This window comes from Neolamprologus brichardi, chromosome 16 (genome assembly GCF_056152115.1).
Source record: "Neolamprologus brichardi isolate AB-2024 chromosome 16, ASM5615211v1, whole genome shotgun sequence".
NCBI lineage: Eukaryota > Metazoa > Chordata > Actinopteri > Cichliformes > Cichlidae > Neolamprologus > Neolamprologus brichardi.
Genome location: NC_142119.1, coordinates 31,424,291 through 31,447,244, shown reverse-complemented (window position 1 = coordinate 31,447,244; position 22,954 = coordinate 31,424,291). Strand labels below are relative to the sequence as shown.

The following is a 22,954-nucleotide window of genomic DNA, read 5'->3' as shown; positions in this document are numbered from 1 at the left end:
TGATATCTCAGATTAGGCCCAAACGTGGTGCCTAACTCAGAAACGTCTCTACTGGAATACAAAAACACAAGTGGTATGGAGGTTAGCTATATTTATGACACAGATGAATGTTTATGCAAACAGTGGTTGTTACGACCCGGCTCGAGATGACCGTAACAAGAGCGGGGTGTCCCGTGACTTCCCACGCCCAAACAGACACAGCCACAGCATCGGACTTTTAACAATAATTTATTGACAGCAATGGCACTCACGGTAGCGGGAGTGTATGATTTCGGGGTGAGCTAAGGCCAACACAACAAACAAAACTCAACCTAGGCTTCGGTTCTCCTCTGACCTGTTTACGGAAAAGAAAAGAAAGGAATAACACAGTCTGACCTCCCTGGTCTAAAAACACAGGAGAAAAGAAGGCTTCCCAAAATAATCGGCAGCTCACCCCTACTTGCTCCACCCTTCACATACATGCCCGACCATTTAACCAAATAGCTATTGCTACGGCTGCTCCGTCTGGACCTGAGGCAAGTGCACGGGAAGTCTGCCACACCCCCCGCACCGCAGCTGTTCGGTCGCCCTTTTATAGTCCATGTCCACAGCAGGAACCAGTTACATCAGGCCGTTCCTTAGGTCCACCAATCACAGCCGAGCCCCTGCACAGGTGGATTTGCATACACACATTAAGAAACAGATAACCCACCAACACAGGCACGTAACACCCCCCACCATAAGAATTAAACAACCACTGCATGTTTAATTCCTACCTGTTTACACTGCTCTAGATAGGGCATCAGCGAGGACATTATCGAGGCCCTTTTTATGGCTAATTTGTAAGTTGAAGTCTTGTAAAAGGAGGGACCAGCGCATGATCGGGTGGGATCCGCTACTTATGTGACCAAATTGGATTTATTAAAGGGATATTGGCAGGTTCCTTTAACTGCAAGAGCGTCTGAGATCTCTGCATTCGTTACCCCCGATCACTTCCTTCAGTATACCGTGATGCCCTTTGGCTTGCGTAATGCGCCAGCGACATTTCAGCGCCTGATGGCTAAGGTTTTGGCCGGGGTCCCTAACTGTGAGGCCTACCTAGATGATGTGGTCATTTATTCTGCTTCCTGGAGCAGTCATCTCCAAACCCTCTTAACTGTTTTTAAGCGTTTCGAGGAAGTGTATCTCCGGTGTAAGGCTTTGTTCCATCTGCACCCAAATAAGATCCTTAGGACAGGCTGCCCTCACTGACATTTGCAAGTGTCCTTGATTTGTGTCTAGCTAATTTGCATGTATTAACAATGGAGGCATCAATAACTATGTAGCTATGCTGGTTTCTACTGCAGAAAAATGAGAAGTGAAAATCTACCAAACACGTGCACTGTTGTGAAGCAGAAATATATTTTGGTTTGTCATCTGTCAACATACTGTCATCCTCCATGTTGTCCTCCTTAGCCATATTCTAGTGGCAGCAAGTATTGTGTTCAGTGCAATATGATGTCATCCTTTCATGTGCAGCCTGTTCTCATACATGGGACATCAATTAGTGGCATTTTGTCAAGGTTCAAGGTTCTTTAATTGTCACATGCGTAGCAGCATGTATGCAGCATGTTGTCTTCACTGGGTTATGGTTTTGTGAAGTGGGTCTGTCATTCACTCATTGTAATATTCTGGGTTGCTGCAGTTTTTTGTCCATAAACCCAACCAGTGAAAATGGAAGTGAAAAAGTGCAAAACACAGTGGTCTCAATGTAGTATGAACCAGAGTCTCCTGGAATTTATGTCACTCCTCAGCCTCCTAAAACAGACTTTGGACAGTGTCGTAAAAGAATTTCCCCTTCCTGATTTATTAGTTTATTAGTGCATATTTTTCACACTTAAACGTTTCAGATAAAACTAATAATACTGGTCAAAAATAATCCAAGAAGACACAAAATGTTTTTTCAAATGATTATTTTATCCATTAAGGGGAAACATCTTCAAATCTACCTAGCCCTATATGTGAAAAAGTAGTTGCCACCTAAACCTAACCCAGAAAAACTTCTGAATGAAAAGCAATGCTGACAAAAAATAACAAAAAAGACTCGTCTCACATTTGCCAAAAAATATTTTGATCATCCCTAAGATTTTTGAGAAAATATTCTGTGGACCCAAGAGATAAAAGTTCATCTTTTTGGAGGATTTGAGTTCCATTATATCTGGTGCGAAAACTAACAGCATTTCATAAAAAGATCATTATATCAACAGTCACTTCAGGACCTGGATGACTTGTTATAATTGATCCAACCATGAATTCTTCTCTCCACCAGAAAATCCTGAAGAAGAATTGGGTTATGCAGCAAGAGAACGATCATTGCCAGTTATAACAGACATGCGATTGCAGTTCTTGCTGCCAGGTGTGGCACAACCAGTTATTAAGGTTTAGGGGGCACTTGCTGTTTCACAGAGGACCAGATACCTTTGGATGTCTTGATTAAGAAGGATTTGGGGAATTTTGAATGCAATCACATTTCAAACAAACTTCAAAGGCATTCTGAATACGGTCCAGTCTGTTTGTCCATCCATCCATATACTAAACCTCTCCTGTTCAGGATCACAGCTGGAGCCTCTCCCAGTTAGGATAAAGCAATAGGCAGGGTACATCCTGGACAGGTTGCCAAACCACTGATGAATTTCTGTAGGAATTTCTGTGTACGTTTGAGAGAATTCGATTTTGAATTTTAGTCTGCTTAAATGCCAAATTGTGTGTTTTTAAATTAAAACATATATACTTGTATGTGTATTGCTCCTCCTCAATGAGAAAAATGATGGTGTTTTCTATAGTTGTGTGCAGTATTTAAAGACGGTGAGTGAAATCAACTTCACATTACAGTATAGGAGCTCTACCTTGTTTCAAAGTTAAAGCACTTCATACAACGTTAGTTTAGCAAACATTATAATAAATAGACTCCAAAAATATCACAATAAGGGGCCTAGTTTTTTGTTTTGTTTTGTTTTTTTAGACATATTCTTCTTGGTGTGTCCCATACACCACACAGTCACAGTAACACTGGTTTTAATAACAAATGTACTATAACTCTGGACATAAGAACTGACCGGGAGTCAATAAATCACAGCAGCCTGTTATTGGCTAAACATTGACATTGTTCTTGTCCACACAGTCACTGTAAACCATTTTAATATTTTAATAAATAATGATCTCAAAATGTATTAAATGACTTTGAGGTAAACAGTTTTTTCACTTGCCACAGCAGTGTTCCACACCTGAAATGTATTCACGATTAGTAAATGAAACAAGTCTCACAACTACAATCCTCAGTATGCTGATAAAAATGACAGTATCATAAGGAATACCTCAATATTAGCAAGTAAAATCACAAGGGCTTTGTTTCCATTTACAGTGTAAAAAGAGTGATGAAAAAGCCAAGACAGAAGAAACTGGAAGAATAAACTGTATCGAGTAGTTGTATCCAGAAATAATATATTTCCAGTGTCAGAGTTTCACTGCAGCTCTAATATTAGCAGACCACAGTGGAATGAGAATGCTGATCTGAGGTCAGTACATCAGACAGAACCACTTCAACACTAAACTGACAGAGCAGCATGTCTGTCCCCTTTGTTAACACTAATATGCTTTATGATATATACACGCGCAGTATATCAGGCTTAAGTACAAGCACTATTCCTGCTTCCTGCTCGTTGTAATGGAAGATTGGCGCCAGCAGTGTGCTTCTTTGCAGCTGTAATAACCATTCAAATATTCCTGGTTAGCAGTCATTCACCTTCATTTCTAGTCAATTTAATTCAAGTGCCCATTCACAGCAGTTGTCTCCAGGCTCTTTACATTGTAAGATTAAGATTTTAGTGTATTGGAGACAAAACCCCAGAAATCCGGTTCAGGCTCACCTGATCCAGCCCTAAGGAAAGCTTTATCAAACGGAAAGTTGTAAGCCTAATCTTAAAAGTCGAGCACGTGTTGGTCTCCTGAATCCAAACTGGGAGCTGGTTCCATAGAAGAGGGGCTTAATAGCTGAAGGCTCTCCCATCCATTTTACTATCAGAAACTCTAGTAGGATAATAAGGTAGTATGAGGTCTTTAAGATATGATGGAGCCTGATTATCCAAGACTTTGTATGTGAGGAGAAGGATTTTAAATTCAATTGTGGATGTAAAAGGGAGTCAATGAGGAGACGCTAATATGCAAGAAATATGTTCACTCATTGCAGTTCCACTTAGTACTCTCACTGCAGTATTATGGATCAACTGAAGGCTTTTTGTGTAGATGTTAGAGTGATCTCATAATAATGGATTACAATACTCAAGCCTAGAAGTAATAAATGCATGAACTGACACTTCAGCATCGCTCTGAAAAATGATGCTTCTAATTTTAGAGATATTACACAGATGAAAGAAAGCAGCCCTACATATTTGTTTAATATGCACATTGAGGGACATACCCTGGTCAAAAATAACCCCAAGAGTCCTCATGGTGTTACCGGCTGCCAAGGTAATTAAAGCTAAAAATATGCTGGTCCTGGCACAGAACTCTGTAGAATTCCACAACTAACTTTGCGAGCGAAAAAATTGGAGACTATCAGATAGATATGATCCAAACCACTGTACCACATTTCCTTTAATATCCACTGTGTTTTAATCTCTGTGGCGAGAGTGCAGACAGCGATACTGAATGCTGCACTGAGGTCTAACAGGACAAGCACAGAGATGAGTCTACTGTCAGAGGCCGAAGATCATTGGTACTTACTGGTTGTAACACTTCACTGCCACTGCTTCGGTGCTATGCTGAAAAATACATCTTGACTGAAATTCTTCAAATAAAAATGAGACTAATAATGTAAACAAAACGGCAATGAGAAACTTTTTAGCAAGTTTGACATTAGAAAGAGCATTCCTGTATCTAATACTCAGTTCACAAAATCCCTGAAGTCTAAACGAGAGTTAGCTGCACATAGATACTGTTTGTTACTCTCAATTCACGCTTTTCTTTAGTGCGCTTTCATTTCATATGCTGTGTACTTGCTTTTTGCAGCGCACGAATTCTGACAGGATAATGCCTGCAACCTGTTAACAGAACACAGCTGACCTGTAACTACAGTATCTGCTTATATCTTACTTACGTATTTGTGTTTGTTTTGCTGGATTACAACATAATTATAATACCGTACAGGAGACAAGAAGGAACGAATCTTCTTATCAAAATAACTGTGCAGTCAAACATGACATACAGATGGAAATATGGCAGTTTATCTAATCAGGTGACGGTGACATGATAGCTCATAACAAACTGAACATTATGTTGTGTTTTCAAATTATATCATGCTAACTTGAAATCAAATAAGTCGGAAAAGATGAAGTGCAATCTTTGGTTTTGTTATAAAAAAAAAAATACTTTTGAACTTTGTTTTAAAAAATCACAGAACTTTACCCACCTTTTTATAGTGAATGTGTTATGTGATCTATGTGAAAAGCATTGAGGATAGAACTACAAAGAAACTTTGAAATGGGAATTCACAGAAAAGAAAATACTTTTAGAAATTCCTGTTGTGTTGCTCTTCTTTCAGTAGCCTTATCAAGTCTTCCTTCAAGCTCACACAGAAGTATCTCAGGGAATCAAGGGAAATTCTATTTGCCACCCAAAATTGCCAGGTGTGGCTATATGCGGCTGGGAATGCATTACATAAAGTTAGGTGCATAAATATTTGGACAGAGCTCATTGGTTCTGTACATCACCACAATGAATTTGAAATTGAAACAGCTCAGATGCAGTTGAAATGCAGGCTTTCAACTTTAATTTTGTTCACTGAACAAAAAGGTTGCATAAAAATGTGAGGAACTAAAGCATTTTTCTTTGTGTTAAAGTGTAATGGAAAAGTAGGAATAAAAATCCCGGTCCATAGATGAAAGAAAAGCATCTGTGTTGGATCAAGTTTTTACATACAGAGGATTTTTGTTGTTCATTTTTATGCCTCAGTGGTAATTGAGATTTAACCATAACCAAGCTAACGTCAAAGAAAAATGTATTTTGGATGAACCATTTAATCCAAGAAGTGCTCTGTCCAAGTCCAGGTGGAGGTCAAAGTACCCAGGATGGCTTTAAAGTTCCTGCCCAAATCCAGCAATAACATTATCTCAAACCACTGAAACACCCTACTGGACTGATTGTAGGGCACATAATGTCCTCTTCCTGACATTGTACAAAGACACATTACCACAATGAATTTTAAATGAAGTTGAAGTGCAGACTTTCAGCTTTAATTTTGTTCGCTAACAAAAAGATTGCATAAAAATGTGAGGAACTAAAGCATTTTAAACACACACACGATCCCTTCATTTCAGGGGCTCAAAAAAATGAAATAAGTGAAAAGAAATGTTCATTTCTATTACTTGGTTGGAAACCCTTTGCTTGCAATGACAGCCTGAAGTCTTGAACATCATCAGAAGCTGGGTTTGCTCCTTTTGAATGCTGTGCCAGGCCTTTACTGCAGTGGCTTTCAGTTGCTGTTTGTTTGTGAGCCTTTTTTGTCCAAAGTTTAGTCTTCAGCAAGTGAAATGCATGCTCAATTGCATTCAGATCAAGAAAATTCCACGTCTTTGCTTTAATAAACTTATGGGTTGTTTTGGCTGTGTGTTTTGGGACATTGTTCAACTGTATTATGAAACGCCGCCATGACTGCTTTTAGCTGGATTTGAAGAGACATTATGTCTCCCAACACCTCAGCATTTATTCAGCTGCTTCTGTTCTGTGTCACATTATCAATAAATACTAGTGTTCCAGTGCCACTGGCAGGCATGCATACGCAATCCATCACACTTTCCAGATGATGTGGTATGATTTGGATCATGAGTTGTTCCACGCCTCCAGGTCTTTTTGCATTGTCGAGTTCACCAGTGCTTTCTTGCTTTCTTTCTCAAGATGTACCAAACTGTAGATTTTGCCACTCTTAATATTGTAGCAATTTCTTTTATGTTTGTGGGACCTGAAACTCCCAAATTCTTCATCCAATTTGAATGTGGATACCCACAAAAGGAGAGTCTACACATTATTTTTATTATATAACTGTAATCAGAATATGTTTCAGGAAACAGGTAAAAAAAAAAAGCTTGTGTCAGTGTCCAAATATATATGGTTGAGGAGGAACAATATATGGACTGTAGTGCTCTGAAAATGTGTTTGACTATGAAACTCTTGTAAATGACCCAGATTATTTATCTTATTGATATTTTTCAAACAGCTAAGTCCCTGAACGAATTATACCTTATAATCTAGATTCGACTCTTATTTTGAAATTCGGAACGGGCAACTTCCGGGAAGGAAGATCGTATTGCTACTGCTTGCCATAGAAACGGTTAATGAGAAAGTTACCGTTTTCCATCCATCTTTAAATTAGCATCTAGCTGCAAGGCGAACAGGTATGTTTGTTTGTTGTACTTGTTGTTTACATTTCGGACAATTTGTAAATGTATTATTTGATTGTTAATAAGTTTATGAGTGATCTAGCAGGCTGATGCTAGCACCTCCTGTGCCTTTTCTGTGAATTAATTAGCATAACGGAAGCGTGAATCAATCTATCAAGTGAATGTTTATTTTGTTTTATGTCATGATTACAGCTCTTACGATGTGTCTATGGTAATTTGTGAATAAATGGGTTGGAATACCCCACCATGGTCCATCCGTAATGATCATTGAGTGCATTGTCTGAATAAAGTCTGGCTGGAATGCTACAACTCTTGATCTTGTAAGTGAGCCATGGATCTAAAAAACCTTGGTAGTCTATCAGGTTTGCCATTAAACTTTATATGATAACAGCTACTGAATCATGAGTTGGTTATCGTGGGTACAGTCTGAGGTAACCCATCACTATAACCCCATTTTGTAACACTCACTCATAACTCCACACACGACATTAAAATTCTACTGAGGCAACATGTTAACTTTGTTACCTGTGGTGTTAATACAAAAGCCTTGACCCAGAGTGTATGCCAATTCTAGCCAAGCAGCCAAAGCTTGATATTCAAAAGCTATCAAAACAGATGAACATCCATTTATTCGGTCACAATAATCTCAGTTAAGATCACAAACTGAAAAAATAGTCAAAATCAAGTTAATTTTTATGGCACGAAGTCAAAAGTACAGTCAATTCAAGGAGCTAAAGTGACTTCATCAAAGTTTATTAAAAAAGAAACATGTCTTTTTATTTGATTTGATTTTATATATTTAATTTTAATCACAATTCAACTGATCATTCAACCAATAAACTAAATGAAAATGAAGTGAATTGAGATACACTAGTGTCTTTCAAGGAAAAGTGGAGGAAAACAGAATGCAGCAGCATGGCAAAGGACGCCTATGAAAGCAGCTTTGGTGAAACTGTGGTAGTTTATGTCCAGTCCCAGGATTGGACCAGTGTTATATCAATTAAAAACAAACAATATTTGCACTGAAGTCTTTCAAGTTTGGTTGTTATTAGCTTTGATTTGCTCTCGTATATGTGGACTTAATTCAGCTCAGGGGAAAGTCCTGTACTGTCACATTATGCTGTCTATTCAGCTCGTGGCAGGCCTTTGAACAGCACCTGGGATGAGGCTACACTCAGAGCTATAAAGAAAACACCTGGTATGCCTCTGTCCTGAATAACATCACACACGTAGATGTTGTCATTGGACTGCATCAGGCCAGCTGGTACAATAGTACTGTTGTCACCATATAAAAGGCAGCTTATCTTCTTTCACTTTATTCAATCACAGCAACAAATCTCAGCTGAACCTTAGCTGAACAGTCACACCAACAAAGTGGATTAGAGCTGGTCCAGAAACAGTGTGATGGCATTTGAATTCAAGTGCATTTCATCTACTCTTTAGTGTTATACAAACATCTGCGTGGAAACAGAGAATTTATTGCTCCTTTATTTACACATTACATCAACATGTATAGTTTTACAGTACATGGATGTGAGTCACGTGTTTGTCCATCACCTGGGAGCTTGCTTTTCTCTGACAGGACGTGTTCTCACTTGTCGGCTATCCCCTGAGTTTTGGTTACGCCCATGCAGATCTATCTGGAAGGGTGTCCTCGCTTTGAGCCCTCTGGAAGTAAACACAGAAATATGCAGTTTGTGAAAAAATAGAGAGGGAGAGGACATCCAAACACAGCACTGGGAATTTAATCATATGATGAAAAAAAGAGATGTCAGCCCTTGGGCCTCTCACTCGGGAATATTCAAAAATGGCAAATGCTGCTGCTTGACTACAGAAAATCACACTAAATAGAACATGCTTCTACCTAGCAACAGTAAAAGATGAGCATTTTTTTTATTATGCACACAGTGTTGGACGTAAGCATTATGTACATACAGCTGGACTTTAGTTGGCTAAAGTAGCCTCGGGCAGCAGACGGCATAAGGGAAATCTAGACGTTTGGCCTTAAACTGTAATCCTCGTCTCTTTCATCACATGCACGTGAACACACTGAATACCTGGCTTCTGCTTTATTTTGTGTCTGGGCCACATGTCAGATGTAAAGTTGTCATATAACACGAGAATTAGGCAAAAACAAGGAAAGAACAGATCCCTCTCAGCTGCACCTTCAGTTACAAAATCCGACACTCGCCGCTGTTGTTATTGTGACCTTAGTTCAGTTCTTAACTGAGTATCCAAAAATCTATATTTAACAGATTTAATGATGTTTTTAGTTCTTTTGGTCTGCAAATCCCATGAAAACACAGACTTAAAACCAATTAATGTGACCCAAAAAAACCCCCATCCCATGACTCCATTTTAAAAATAAAAGAACATCTGATTTTAACCCTGTGAGGTCTTAGTCATGATTCAAACTTCAAATCAAAAGGTATTTTGTGGAAGAAAATGTAAATGTTTTAATGTGATTCATTTTTTGCAGATAAACTGCATGTTTTGATAGTCAAGGGTGAAGTTAAGCACAGATAGTGATAGAGAACTCAAAAAGTCCTTAATCTCCTTTTCTGATCCTTGACTTGGTGTATACGTGCACCAAGTGGTGACAAAATTGAGAGCTAGAGAATGTCAGTGTGATGGTGGAAAAAACTGTAGATTCTGTATTGTCCACTTGAGGCTGTCTCAATCGTCAATCCAGGTCATCGGCGGCCAAATTAGTGTTAGACTGATTAACATCCAGCTTCGTTGGGTAAATCAAAGAAAGGTGGATGCCAAAATTTGTGTGACTTCATTTGAAATCTTTCTTTTAGTTACTGAAAATTGTTTATTTTATCTTTAAATGCCCAACTTGCATAGAGATATTAGATATCAGTCTCTGTACCTGTACTGAGTTTTAAAGCAGATTAGTATTTATGGTCACAAAGAAACATTTAATTTTAAATGATCTTAAAGCTTAAAAGTAGCCAGGAGGACTTTAAATCAGAGACTCTTTCATCACTGAAACTGCAGAAGTATTTCTTTGTGTTAAAGTGTAATGGAAAAGTAGGAATAACAACCATTGTCCATAGATGACATTTTCCTAAGAGAAAAGCATCTGTGTTGGATCAAGTTTTTACATACAGAGGATTTTTGTTGTTCATTTTTATGCCTCAGTGGTAATTGAGATTTAACCATAACCAAGCTAACATCAAAGAAAAATGTATTTTGGATGAACCATTTAATCCAAGAAGTGCTCTGTCCAAGTCCAGGTGGAGGTCAAAGTACCCAGGATGGCTTTAAAGTTCCTGCCCAAATCCAGCAATAACATTATCTCAAAGCACTGAAACACTCCACTAGACTGGCTGCAGGGCACATAATGTCCTCTTCCTGACATTGTAAAAGGTATATCCCCAGGTCTGCTGTGCAAACATTGCTTTTGTGTAACATTTTCCTCAACCTTTGCTTGTAGGAGGAAATGTTATCCTGTCAAAAGCAATCTGCAAAAACAACAACATTGGGACAATGATATTGTTTTTAAGATTGTGTGTTTAAGATTCAACTTTATTAATAGGAAGAAATCCCAGTTTCCCAAGAAAAGAGATATGGATTCAAAATAATAATTTTTAAATGTTTGGAAACATTCCCTCAGACCTTTGAGAAAGCAAATAAATGATTGCTGGGATACTTCCTGTATAAAAGTCTAATGGGCCAACAGTTCAAAATGAGAACATAAAGACACCAAAGGCTATGCTGTAGAATCTAAGAAGCACTGTTTCTATGAAATGTGTACATACTCGTTAAAATAGCCACAGTGGAAAGCAAATGGAAGAACCAGCTGTCAGAGAGAGCAGGGAGGTGCGGTTAGGTTTATAAAGAGAGCGCAGTGGGTACATATTGAGGAAGACAAAAACCACAGAAACCATTGTGAGCTGCACCACATTTATTCTCAACAGCAACCTCAATCCATCGTGTAACATGGAAGTGTCACATATTGCATTTCCTCTGATGTCCACTTTAGATTGTGGCAGTGAGTCACTCCCCTTAGGCTACCTTTTTAAAATGTGCAGCTATACAGCAGAAAAAAACCGTTTAAAGCCACAAAAAAGTACCAAACAAATTTACAGGGTTTTTTTTTATTTTCAATACATGCAACTCAATTATTTGGATACTCATAAAGCTCAGAGACTGCAGTACTAATGGCGGTGGCCTCTTTGACTGACAGGTGGATTTTGACAAAGGTTTGGCAAACTGTTTGCTAGGCTTCACCTCAACACAGCTTTGCCTTGATGTAATTATCTGACCATTAATATGGCTGCTGTGGTGCATTGTACTAACATTACACATACACAAGATGTTTGGCAGTTTTGGCAGTTTCAAGTGATTCACTTGTTGTATTAGTATTCAGTTGCTTAGCATTACTTAGCTGTTATCGGCCTCTGTCCATGCATGCTGTTTGATAACCAAGATATCCAGTAAGCACTCTGCCCTATCATTCAATTCAATTCAATATACATATTTTATTTATTGCAAATATAAACAGCAGTCTCCTCAAGGCACTTTATATTATAAGGTAAAGATCCAACAAAATAGAGAGGAAACCCCCAACAAATGACTCCCTTTTGAGAAAGCACTTGACAATAGCGGGAAGGAAAAACTCAATTTTAACAGGAAGAAACCTCGGATAAAATCAGCCTCAGGGAGGGTCTCCTGCATCCAGAAAATCCAAATATGATCACTTTTGGCTCCTCTGTGGAGTCCAGAAACCAGTATCTGTGGCCTTCTTTTATACACAGACTACATGCAATATTAATATAATCAGTATGATAGCTCTCAACCTTTCACCCAGGAAGCTGTAGCTCATGTCTCACACGTGAGCATCAGGACATTTCAGCAGTATTATCAAAAGATTTTTCATCCAGGTATCCACGTAGCTTAACTGTAGATATTTTTACTTCCCTTAATGAGAATGATCAGAGGGGAATTTCACGTTAATCTGTAATTTAGGTGTTAATACATTTCAGCCATTATGGAAGCGACTGAAAGTAGAGATGCATGTTTTTCATTTTGCATGACATCAAAGTTTTAGTTCTGCTGTGGAAGCTTTGCAAACACTGTTTAAACAGCAGGTCGGTATATACTGGGCATCATATCCAAGAGTAAAAAAAGTTTGAATCACTAATACCCAAAAGCTCAGTCCGTGTTGAATTGTCAAAGCTGCTGTTTTGCTCTTGTAACTACAAGGTGTCAGATGATCAATGATCAGGTTTGATACTAAAGCTTAAACCCAAGTCACAATCTTTTCTTAATCCTAACCAAGTTATTTTTTAGTGCTTAAACCTAACTAGCCAATAAAAGCAAAGACAAAAAACGTATTATATATTGTAGGCGACCGTGGCTCAGGGGGTTGGGAAGCGTATCTGTAATCGGAAGGTCGCCGGTTTGATCCCTGGGCTCTCTGTCCTGGTCGTTGTGTCCTTGGGCAAGACACTTCACCTACCGCCTACTGGTGTTGGCCAGAGGGGCCGATGGCGCGATATGGCAGCCTCGCTTCTGTCAGTCTGCCCCAGGGCAGCTGTGGCTACAACCGTAGCTGCCTCCACCAGTGTGTGAATGTGAGAGTGAATGAATAGTGGCATTGTAAAGTGCTTTGGGTGCCTTGAAAAGCATTATATAAATCCAATCCATTATTATTATATACTACTTTTTATAGTATATTTGATTTTTAAATTTAGATGCTGAGTTTCAATGGAAACAACCCCGCTGTAAGGTTGTGTAATGTAAGGTTTGCATAACTAGCCATTATATTATGTAGTATTTATAGTAATGTTCCCTGCTTTAAGTATTAATATGACTCAGGAGGCTGTGACAACATTCAAGTCAGGTCTGAAGGTCACCGTATGCTGCCATGTGGGCACAGGTAGCACTCTCAAAAATGTATGAAGTAAAGCATGTTGCATTCCCAAACTAAACCTCTTTCTTCTTTTTTTCCTTTTTCCTTTTTTTAACAGCCAAACTCATAAACAAAGTCAGCTCACAGGCATAAATGCCACTGCTGCTGTTCTTCTCACTCAAAGCTCACATTTATGAGCATGCAGTTAATTTCCTCAGAGCAGATTTTCCCTCCGCTTTGAAGTAGAAACAATATAATTTTTTGTGCATTCCTAATAACATCACTTCTAGTTTGGTGACTTTACATAAAAGGTGTTTGTGTACACAGCACCGTGCGGCAGGAGGCCCTTTTTATGGCAGAATAAAACAGGCTTGGCCTTCATGTTTTTTTTTTTTACAGCTGAAGGCTGATCCCAAAACCCCGTGTTTCAAAGCTTCTTGAGCCCTCCACAACCCCCCCCCCTCCCCCCCTCCCCCACCTCAGCTACTTTTCCTCTACAGGGCTGATTACAACAGGGCCCCATTTGTGCTATCTTCTTTTAAACACCACTAAAATCTTTTACATTTCCTCAGCAGGTTCTTGAAATTCAGCTGAGTACAGTGCATTCCCCCAGAGTCTCCTCCTGTCAGGTTTTCAGATGGTGACCTCTCTGCTTTCACTTTTTTAGCCTTGCTTTAACGCTAGCTAACCTTGAGGAGATAACCAAAGAGAAAATAAGCTTTGGTTACCTTGTTTGTTTTCCTGGGTTGCCTTTTGGCTCTTTTTGACATATAATAAGGGTGCCTTTATGTAGAAACTGTTATGAGCACACGTCCCAGTTGCCTGAAAGTATGTTGAACTCCCTCCATCCTATTTCCAACCTCATATTACCTCCATGTGCCTTCTTCAACATCCCTACATCTTCTCTTCTTGCCACTTATAGCTCCATACCATCCTCTCATTCCTTTTTTCAGTCCGTTCCTTCCCTCTCTACTTATTTCCTCCTCTTTTCTACCCTTCACTCATTCCCTACATTCTTCCCTTCTGTCTCTCCTTCTTTCACTCCCTTTTTGCAATTCAGTCAATCTTCAGTCCCCTCCACCCCTCAGTACACCACCCTCTTCTGACATACTCCCTCCCCTGCCCTCTGTCCTATTTTCTATATTTTCTCCTCCAGTTCTGGCCTCTGCACCCACATGACCAACATCATGAGAAAACCCTCATGACAGTACACTCTGCCAACTCTGCCATCCTGTTACACCCCAGGAGCAAAGAACAGTTTTTGCACAAAGCTTCTCTGGTGAGTATTGTCTAACCTCAGTTCACTCTGAAAGAAAATACAGCTTGCTTCCAGCAGGATCTTTTCAAAGATCATTTTATGGGGATCCACATCTTCAGCTGCACTTTTTTCCCAAGGAGCTAGAATTCAGTTTCTCAACTACAGGTCAATGAACTGTCCAAAGATGCGCTTTTTACTACAACAAATAAAGAGTTTACTGAGCCAGTCTACTGTGTATAAGTTGTGAACAAGGCGTCCATTGCAGCAATGTGCGATTATGTCACTCCCAACAAACTCCAGTCCTTTCCTAACCCTAACCAACTACTTTAGGTCCTTAGTCTTAGTATGAGAACATCCCAAAAATCAAAGGCAAGGGAAACCTGGCTAATAAACTTAGCTCATGCTGTCACAATCATTCAACTTCCTACCACGGACTTTGTAGGTCTGTAACACGGACTGTTATTCCTCAGTGGCTAATATGAACACAGCTGGTACTAAGGCACAGACACCAGAATATACCTTGTACACAATGGTGAGATGCCCTGTGTTGAAAAAATGTTGTTTGACTTGATTTGCAGGATGTAGATCAGACAATCAGCAGTGCAGTAGTTAGCAACAAGGTTCCAGGTTCAAACCCTGGGTTCAGATCCAGCCTGGGGTCATTCTGTGCAGAGTTTGCATGATCTGAGATCTGTGTGAGTTCTCTCTTGGTACTGTATGGAGACATGTATGGAGTTAGGTTAGCTGGTGAATTTTAAATTGACCGTAGGTTTGAATGTTTATAGATTTGTGTCCAGATATACCGTTTATATTCCAATATAAAGGTTCTGGTTAGAATCTGAATGTAACTAGTTAATGTGAATTACTGTGCTCGTAGATAGCAAGAGATTTGCAAGTTTCACAGATTTATCACAGTTAACTGTCGTATTATCACAAACAGATTGTGTGTAATTGCCTGCTTGCCCTATTTAATCACAAACTGATAGTGTAGCAATATAATAATTGCTACAGGAAGTGTGAATTTTAAACTCCATAGAAATATATATATATATAAAACTTCAAAATGCAATTAAATTACTCAATACTACACCACACAGAGCTAAAAATAAATCGCCTTTTTTATAGTATTCATCATGATAATAAAAGGCCACCATTCACACATTTTATTGCCTCTTCAGCCCAGTTATTATCATCCGTATTAAGAGTGTTAAGTGCTCCAAGTACAAGGGTGCAAGTTCTGACAATGGCTTCTCAAAAGGTGTGACAAAATTTGATACAGCACTGTTCAGAGGCGTGGGTGTTAACCACTGCACACTGTGAGGCATTTCTAGCATGAATGCAGCCTACCATTAGCCTAGCAGTGAAGATAATACAACTTCCTCTATCCACATGTTAGAACCTGACAGCCAATTGGAGTCATAAAAGTCCAGAAGGTTCCCATAGCCAACAGTTCACACCAGGAAGACTGTTGTTAATGTTAATGAGGTGTGATGGCAGGCTGCTTGGTTGTCAAGGTCAAGGCTAGCGCTGCTAACAACACACAGCAGCAGTAGTATCAGGGTATGAGACAATACACCTCGATATAACAGAGGTCAAACGGATTCCGCTAATGATGACTTTAATAAAAACAATAAAAAGACCAGAAAAAAATGACTGAAGACTATTTTAAATCACTTTGGTCTTTTATTGTATCAAATGAATGCTTCAATTGACCTGTTTACACCGGCTGTTGCTCACCTTTCTAGATTTCCTTCTTTCTACAACGAGATTAAAATCAGGTTTTTCTGGTAGGACTGAAGGGGAGAACACTAAGGTGAACATGCACAACTTCTGCAGTAAAGGATGAAAGGTCTGCATGCACGTCTTTATTGCTCAGAAGCAGCTTATACCTATATAAATTACTGTATATATACTGTATATAGTATGTATACTGTAAATGTAACTGTGTACTATCCTGCATGTCTCTATTAGAGTTTTCAACAACTTTAAGATGAGCTTGTTTATAAAATCCAAATCTCACACTTTCACTCTATTATATATGGCAAAGAAATAGTAAGAACAAAGTAGAGGCAGTCACAGCCTATTTTTTGTAGCATATTTGACGCATGTGTATCCTGGTACGTTCTATATTTTTATCCAGTTAATTATTACTGTATATTGTGGGATTTTTTTGTTTTTGTAACTGAACATCATAACGTTGTATTTGTGTTTTGTCACTATAAACATTTAAATGAGGGATAAGATTTGGGAATGATCAAAAGCAATAAACTCTATGTGCAGCAGATCATTTTCATGCTCTGTCTAAGACCCAGAAATGATCGTTCTTCTCAACACATCTCCCATGGGGGAGACTTGCTTATGGAAGAACGTTACTAGCGGCTGATGGCCAACAAGAGTTTCTTATTTGATGCATTGAGTTTGCAGGAAGGTTGCAGTATTGACCAAAACAGGAAACAGAAGGGACAAAAGTAACTACCCTAAAAAAAATATGGAGAAAGCCTTTTAACTGTGGTTTACATGCTTTTAGACAGACATGTATTCACATATTATCTATATATATGTATATACACTGTGGAGATAAGTGCTGTGGGAGTTCCATAGCAGACTGATGATATTTATATAAATACTCAGGAGGCCAACACAGTCCAGGTTCTGGATGTGGCTTCAGAAAAATCACAGGGCCTGGGCAGCAGTGTAGTCTTATCTTTCGTCACGGCAACCCCACGACACATCCTGACAAGGTCAGGTCACATATTTAACCTCTGACCCCACCACTACTGTTGAGTTTTGCTGAGAACCACTCCAGAAAGGATAGAGGGATACCCAGAGCGGATAGCACAGAGGCAGAGAGTGTGTTTATGTCAGTCCCAGTCCAGTGTAAACTGCTTGGATGCTGTCTGTCACTTCAGCCCAGTAACACGGTTGTCCTGTTTTTACTGTGCCATTTGTAGCTGTTATGAAACTGCTTTTAGAGGACGGGGCTATGAAAACTTCCTATATACTGAAGCAGGACCCGGGAGATTTACGGTGCTCTGTAGAGATGGAGGTAGCTTGTGAAATTACATCTGTTTGTAGGAGGAAACAACACTGCATGTTTACAAGAGGCCAGAGATTCTCCAGACTGATAGAACTGATAGGAAGTGTTCTCCTTGCTGACAATGAAGATATCTCTGGTTCTTCCAGATGGACAGTGGAGGCTGCTCTCTAGCAGGTGCTGAAAGGCCAAAACCCTCCTTTTAAGCACTATACAGCCTTGGATTTTAAATCATTAAAAACTTCATTTATCAGTGCCTTACTCACTGCTAAAACTTGAGTGGTTAATTGATTCAGAGTGCCTTTAAGTAGGCCGTCAAGTTTTGCAATTAATAGAATGAAATTCTGTAAAGCAGCATAAATAATGAGAGCTGAAGAAAAACTATAACGAATCCTGAAAGGGAAAAGTTTATTTGAAAGTAAGTGGACTATATAAAGCAATGTTGGATACATGCTCAAAGGTTAGGTGAGTAAGTTGGACACTACCTGAAAGGTCATGACCTCAGGACCAAAAACAAAGCTCTGCTAGTCAGCTATTTGAAATACATATTTTATGTATTAAAATGTGCAACAGAGTGTGAAGAAAATAAAACATAAACTGAATTCAATTGATTAAACTTGCACATTAACATTATTTTTCATTTCACAATAAAAGCTAATCGTTTAAAATCAAGTATTTATATGATCTAAGAGTTAGGAAAAGTCAGTCAGTCTGCCATCTGTAGTTTATTTTTCTTTTTAAATCCTTTTTTTTTGACTGTCTCTTAAAATGAATCCACTGTGAATACAAGCGATTTTACTCGTGCATAGAATGAAGTGAAGGTATGAGCATAAATTGACAGGTATCCTCATCATCGGTATAACAGCTGTGTCGCTCCTCAGACTGCACCAAAATTGTGTCAGGGTCATGTCCTATTTTACGCTCCAAACGTCCTCATTGAGCTTGAGAAAATGTTTCATCTAGTTTAGTCTGCTGCTGCGCTCCTTATTGCCGTACGCACATTGTATAAATAAAGTGAAATATCGCTCACGATATCACTTGAGCCTGTCAAAGGTAAAGATTATAAAAGCAATGGGTTTAGCAGACGTCTGCAGCCCACCCCTCATATCTGTGTCCTTGTCTGAGTCCTGACGTCAAATATCATTACTTTACATATCTGTAGTTTTTGCAGCCACAATATTATCCATCCCACGAGCTGGCTGACTGAGATAACCCTGCTGACATAATCAGTTATTTTCCCATGCTCAAAGCTGTCCCAAAGCTTCACAAGATATTTACCTTAGTATCCAAAAGCTAAATACTTCTGTGAGTTACAACTTATCACACATTTATGAGTAAAATCTGAAACATTAGAATTGTTTATGCAAACCGTTACAGTAAGAAACAGTAACAGGATGATTCCTTCGGTCTTTTCCTCAAACAGTATTAAATGTCATCTCATCTGGAGTCTGAAGCTGACTCCTAATATTAGAGACATTTACAAGAGTGAGAATCAAGGAACTTTAATGGACTGGTGCACTAAAATTCCAGTTTGTATGCCCACATGCACAGCAACATCAGTTTACAATGACCAACAATAGTGAGAGTGACTGATGGGGAAAGTGAATTCTTTGATGATGCATAGCTGTGTACCATGTGCAGAGCAGTGAAAGTGACCGACGGAGCACTAGTGACCTGTTTAACATTAGGTTCATATGCTGTTGTCACCTATTTGGCATACATACCTGAAGTCTTAAAACACACAAAAACATAAAAAAAAAACCCACATGAAAGTTCATTTGGAACGTAGCATCTTGAGCATTTGGTGAAAATACAACCTAACCCTAACCTTGGCTAAGCCCTTATGCAACTGCAAGACTATACAACAAGTTCCACTCATCACAGAGAGAGTAATCGATTAAGAGGCACTGAGGTTTATTTTACACACTATCTGTGTGGAGAGGTGTGTAGATAATAAACATGATTGTCTGACAGAGGTTTGGTGGAGAGGATCTAATATTGATGGTAATGTTGGTAATGGTTTTCTGCTATAAAGGCATCTCTGGAACTGAAAAAAAGGATTTTTTAAAAATAAAATCATCTTATGAATGTTTTTCTTAGATTTAGTTTAGGAAATAATTCAAGTCTGGCTTAAAAGAAGCCCCATAAAAACATTAACTACACGTTCTAACTACAAGTATCCCCCCAAAACCAAAACATCATATGTTCTAATTTTACAATCTTAATGTTATGAATGATCTGCTGTGGATTTCTACAGTGGACTGAATTCAATTACTGACACTGTCTCGAGTGACTTTCTGTCCACCCTTCAGATGTCCTGATTTTCTTTCTCTGAAACACACTTCATGTGTTTCTCATTTCCAAATCACCTCACAGTATACACAGTGCATACCTTCCAACTTACCACAGTCGGTTGCATCATTCATATCCTATGTGTCTTTGCATTCATGTCATCCTGTAACCAGTTTTATTCAGACCTCTGCTACCTACACCTGTCAGCATGTCCAGCTGCCTGGAAGCTTACAACTGCTTATTTCTCCAATTTTTTTAATTCTATTTTTTTAATATATGTATCATACGCTCCCATTCTCACAAAAGTTAAGATGCTCTGTAAAATTTAAATAACAACATAATGCAATGGTTTACATTGCAAGTCTTTTTTTTTTATTCAGAACATAAGAAACACATCAAATGTTTAAACTGAGAAAATGTACCATTTTAACAAAAATATGAGCTAATTTTGCACTTGATGCTAGACATTTTTCCCACTGTCTAGCATCCTTCCGTCTGGGAACTAAGGAGACCAGCTGCTGGACTTTTGGGAGAAGAATGTTTTCTTATTCCTTTTGAAAATTCCCAACGGAGAATTCAAGCTGCTCAATAGTCTCGGGTCTTCTTTGTCATACGTTTAATTCCATGGTGTTCCAAATGTTTTCCGTTGGTGAAAGGTCTGGACTGCAGGCGGGCCCATTCATGAGCCTTGACTCTTCTACTATGAAGGTATGCTGTTGCAATAGGTCCAGTATGTGATTTGGCATTGTCCTGCTGAAATATCCGAGCTCTTTCCTGAAAAAGACTTCATCTGGATCAGATTATAAGATGCTCTAAAACCTTTGTATGCCTTTCAGCGCTGATGATGCCCTTCCAGAAGCACAATGTGCGGTTCTCTACTGCATATGGAATTGGTAGGGAACAGTTCTCTACTTTACTCATGAGGTTTAGCACAGAGAAAATGGCAGTTTTATTTTTGCGTGATAGTACGGTGGCCCTGAAGGACCAAACGGACTACAACTCAAGGAAACACCAGCAATAAGAAAAATGCTGCAAAAGCACACAATACACAGAAATAAGAAAAACAAAAACAGAAAACAGAAATAGGAAAAACAGATTTCCAAAAGCACAAGGGAAGTGTTTCTGGGGAGACAATAACACGACGGACCAGTCGTAGGAACCAAAATATGCTAAGAATTGCGCTAGGAGACACTTAAACGAAGTGGAAGATCAATGGGTTTTGTGAGGAAAGATAAGATGAGAGGTAAGTGTGTTATCCTAACTATTAGCCTAAAAATCCATCATCAGTATTATATGAATCATGAGATTAAAACACGCTTATCTAGCACGTTTTGGTTCCTGCAACTGGTCCGTTGGGTTATTGTCTCCCCAGAAACACTTCCCAGAAACACTTCCCTTGTGCTTTTGGAAATATGTTTTTTCCTATTTCCGTTTTTATTTTTTCTATTTCTCATTTCTTTTTCTCTATTTACATTTTCTTCTGTCCCATTTCCGTTGTGTTTTGTGTGCTTTTGCAGCATTTTTCTTATTGCTGGTGTTTTCTTAATTTGCAGTTCGTTTGGCCTCTCTGGGCCACCGTATGATAGAGCTTTAACCTGTATTTGTGAATAGCAATAGTGTTCACAGACAGTGATTTCATAAGTGTTTCTGGGCCCATGCAATGATTTCCATAACAGAATCATGCCTGTTTTTAATGGAGCGCAGCATTATTCTGAAAATGTTGCACAATTTGTAGACTTGCAAGTCATTGCATTCTGTGTTCATATATATTTTAAACAGCATCTCAACTTATTGGAGTTGGGGTTATACTTGTTCTCTATATTTGACTCCTAATACTTCTACTCTTGATGCAACATTGACTTGAATCTGGGCTGTCTTGTTGATTAGTAGTGCATTACATACATTTGGTTTATAGATGAGCTTCACTTTCTCCCTTTTTAGCACCAGGTTTTCTTCAGCATCACCTCAAATTTTCATTGTTTGTATCTGCAGCCAGTCGATTTTTCCCCCATTCAAAATTTTTATAGCTGACAGCTGCCAAAGCCTTTCTAGAACCAAACCCAAAAAAATGAAGTAAAGCAGAGAAACGTCTGAAAACATAAGGTCCGTGCCCATGTCATTCTTCTGAACTCCAGATTAATCGTCCAAAGAAAACACGTTCCACTTCTCTCTTCATCATCTCAAATCTCATAGCCAAAGAATGTCCAGTTGTTTATATCATCATTTCTAAGTGATGAAACTTGTAAACTGGAGCACATTCTTTGCTAACACACTCACATTCAGAAATAATATTATGAGAAGAGATATGCTCTAGGTACTCTCATAACCAAGTACTGGTAGAAAGTAAATTCTTTTGTAGCTTAAAAGGTTCTATGATATGCTGCCTGACAAATAAATTCCCTGTGGTATGCTTCACTTTTTAATCTTTTCAATGATACTCATGAATATTTATTACAGGCATTAGTGCAAAGTGAGACATGTGCTATGATATTATACATAGAGTCAGATTTCTCTATCATGTCTCTCTCACTCTGCGGTAAACTGAGTTTGAGTTTGTAGGCTGTGGGAACAGAAATGAATGGCTGTCTCTATGTGTGTTAGCCATGCTCCACAATACAACCACTTGGCAACCATTTGTTTTGAGTCTTCCTATCACAGACGAGTTATGCTCATTGGTGCAGACTGATTAAGACCGACTGTGACATGTTGACAATTTGTTTGTGTTTATAAATTAGACGGCAACTACTTGCAAACCTTCACCAACACCAATCTGTCTACAAATGACCCCAGTTTGTAGACAGTAGGGGTGGGCGATATAAACGATATACGATAGAATATCGTATAGCAGAACTGTACGTTTGAATTGTTTCAAAAATCTCAGTCAGAACGTGGTATGTCATGTTTAGGTGGAAACTAGCAAGCTAACTTCCTGTTAACTTGTAACTCCGTTAAATTAAATAAATTCTGTTTTCATTTGACTTTGGGACCTGAAGCGGAGGGAGTTTTGGACCCAGATTACTCCGCGAAGCTCCTCACCACGGCAGCCGTAATGCTCTGACAATCCATCCATCAGTGCGGCTTACCAAAGTTGTACT

The 22,954-nt window shown here is 38.8% G+C and overlaps 1 long non-coding RNA gene across 1 annotated transcript in view; it reads right to left on the bottom strand.

The window, feature by feature from the left end:
- Positions 1-218: 218 nt before the first annotated feature.
- Positions 219-22,954, bottom strand: part of LOC148098320 (uncharacterized) — a 35,048-nt gene continuing 12,312 nt past the window's right edge. The window contains exons 2-3 of the long non-coding RNA XR_015716611.1: positions 8,970-9,080; positions 219-644 (exon numbers count right to left, since the gene is read on the bottom strand). This is a non-coding gene — a long non-coding RNA (uncharacterized LOC148098320). The remainder of the gene's footprint in view (positions 645-8,969; positions 9,081-22,954) is intronic.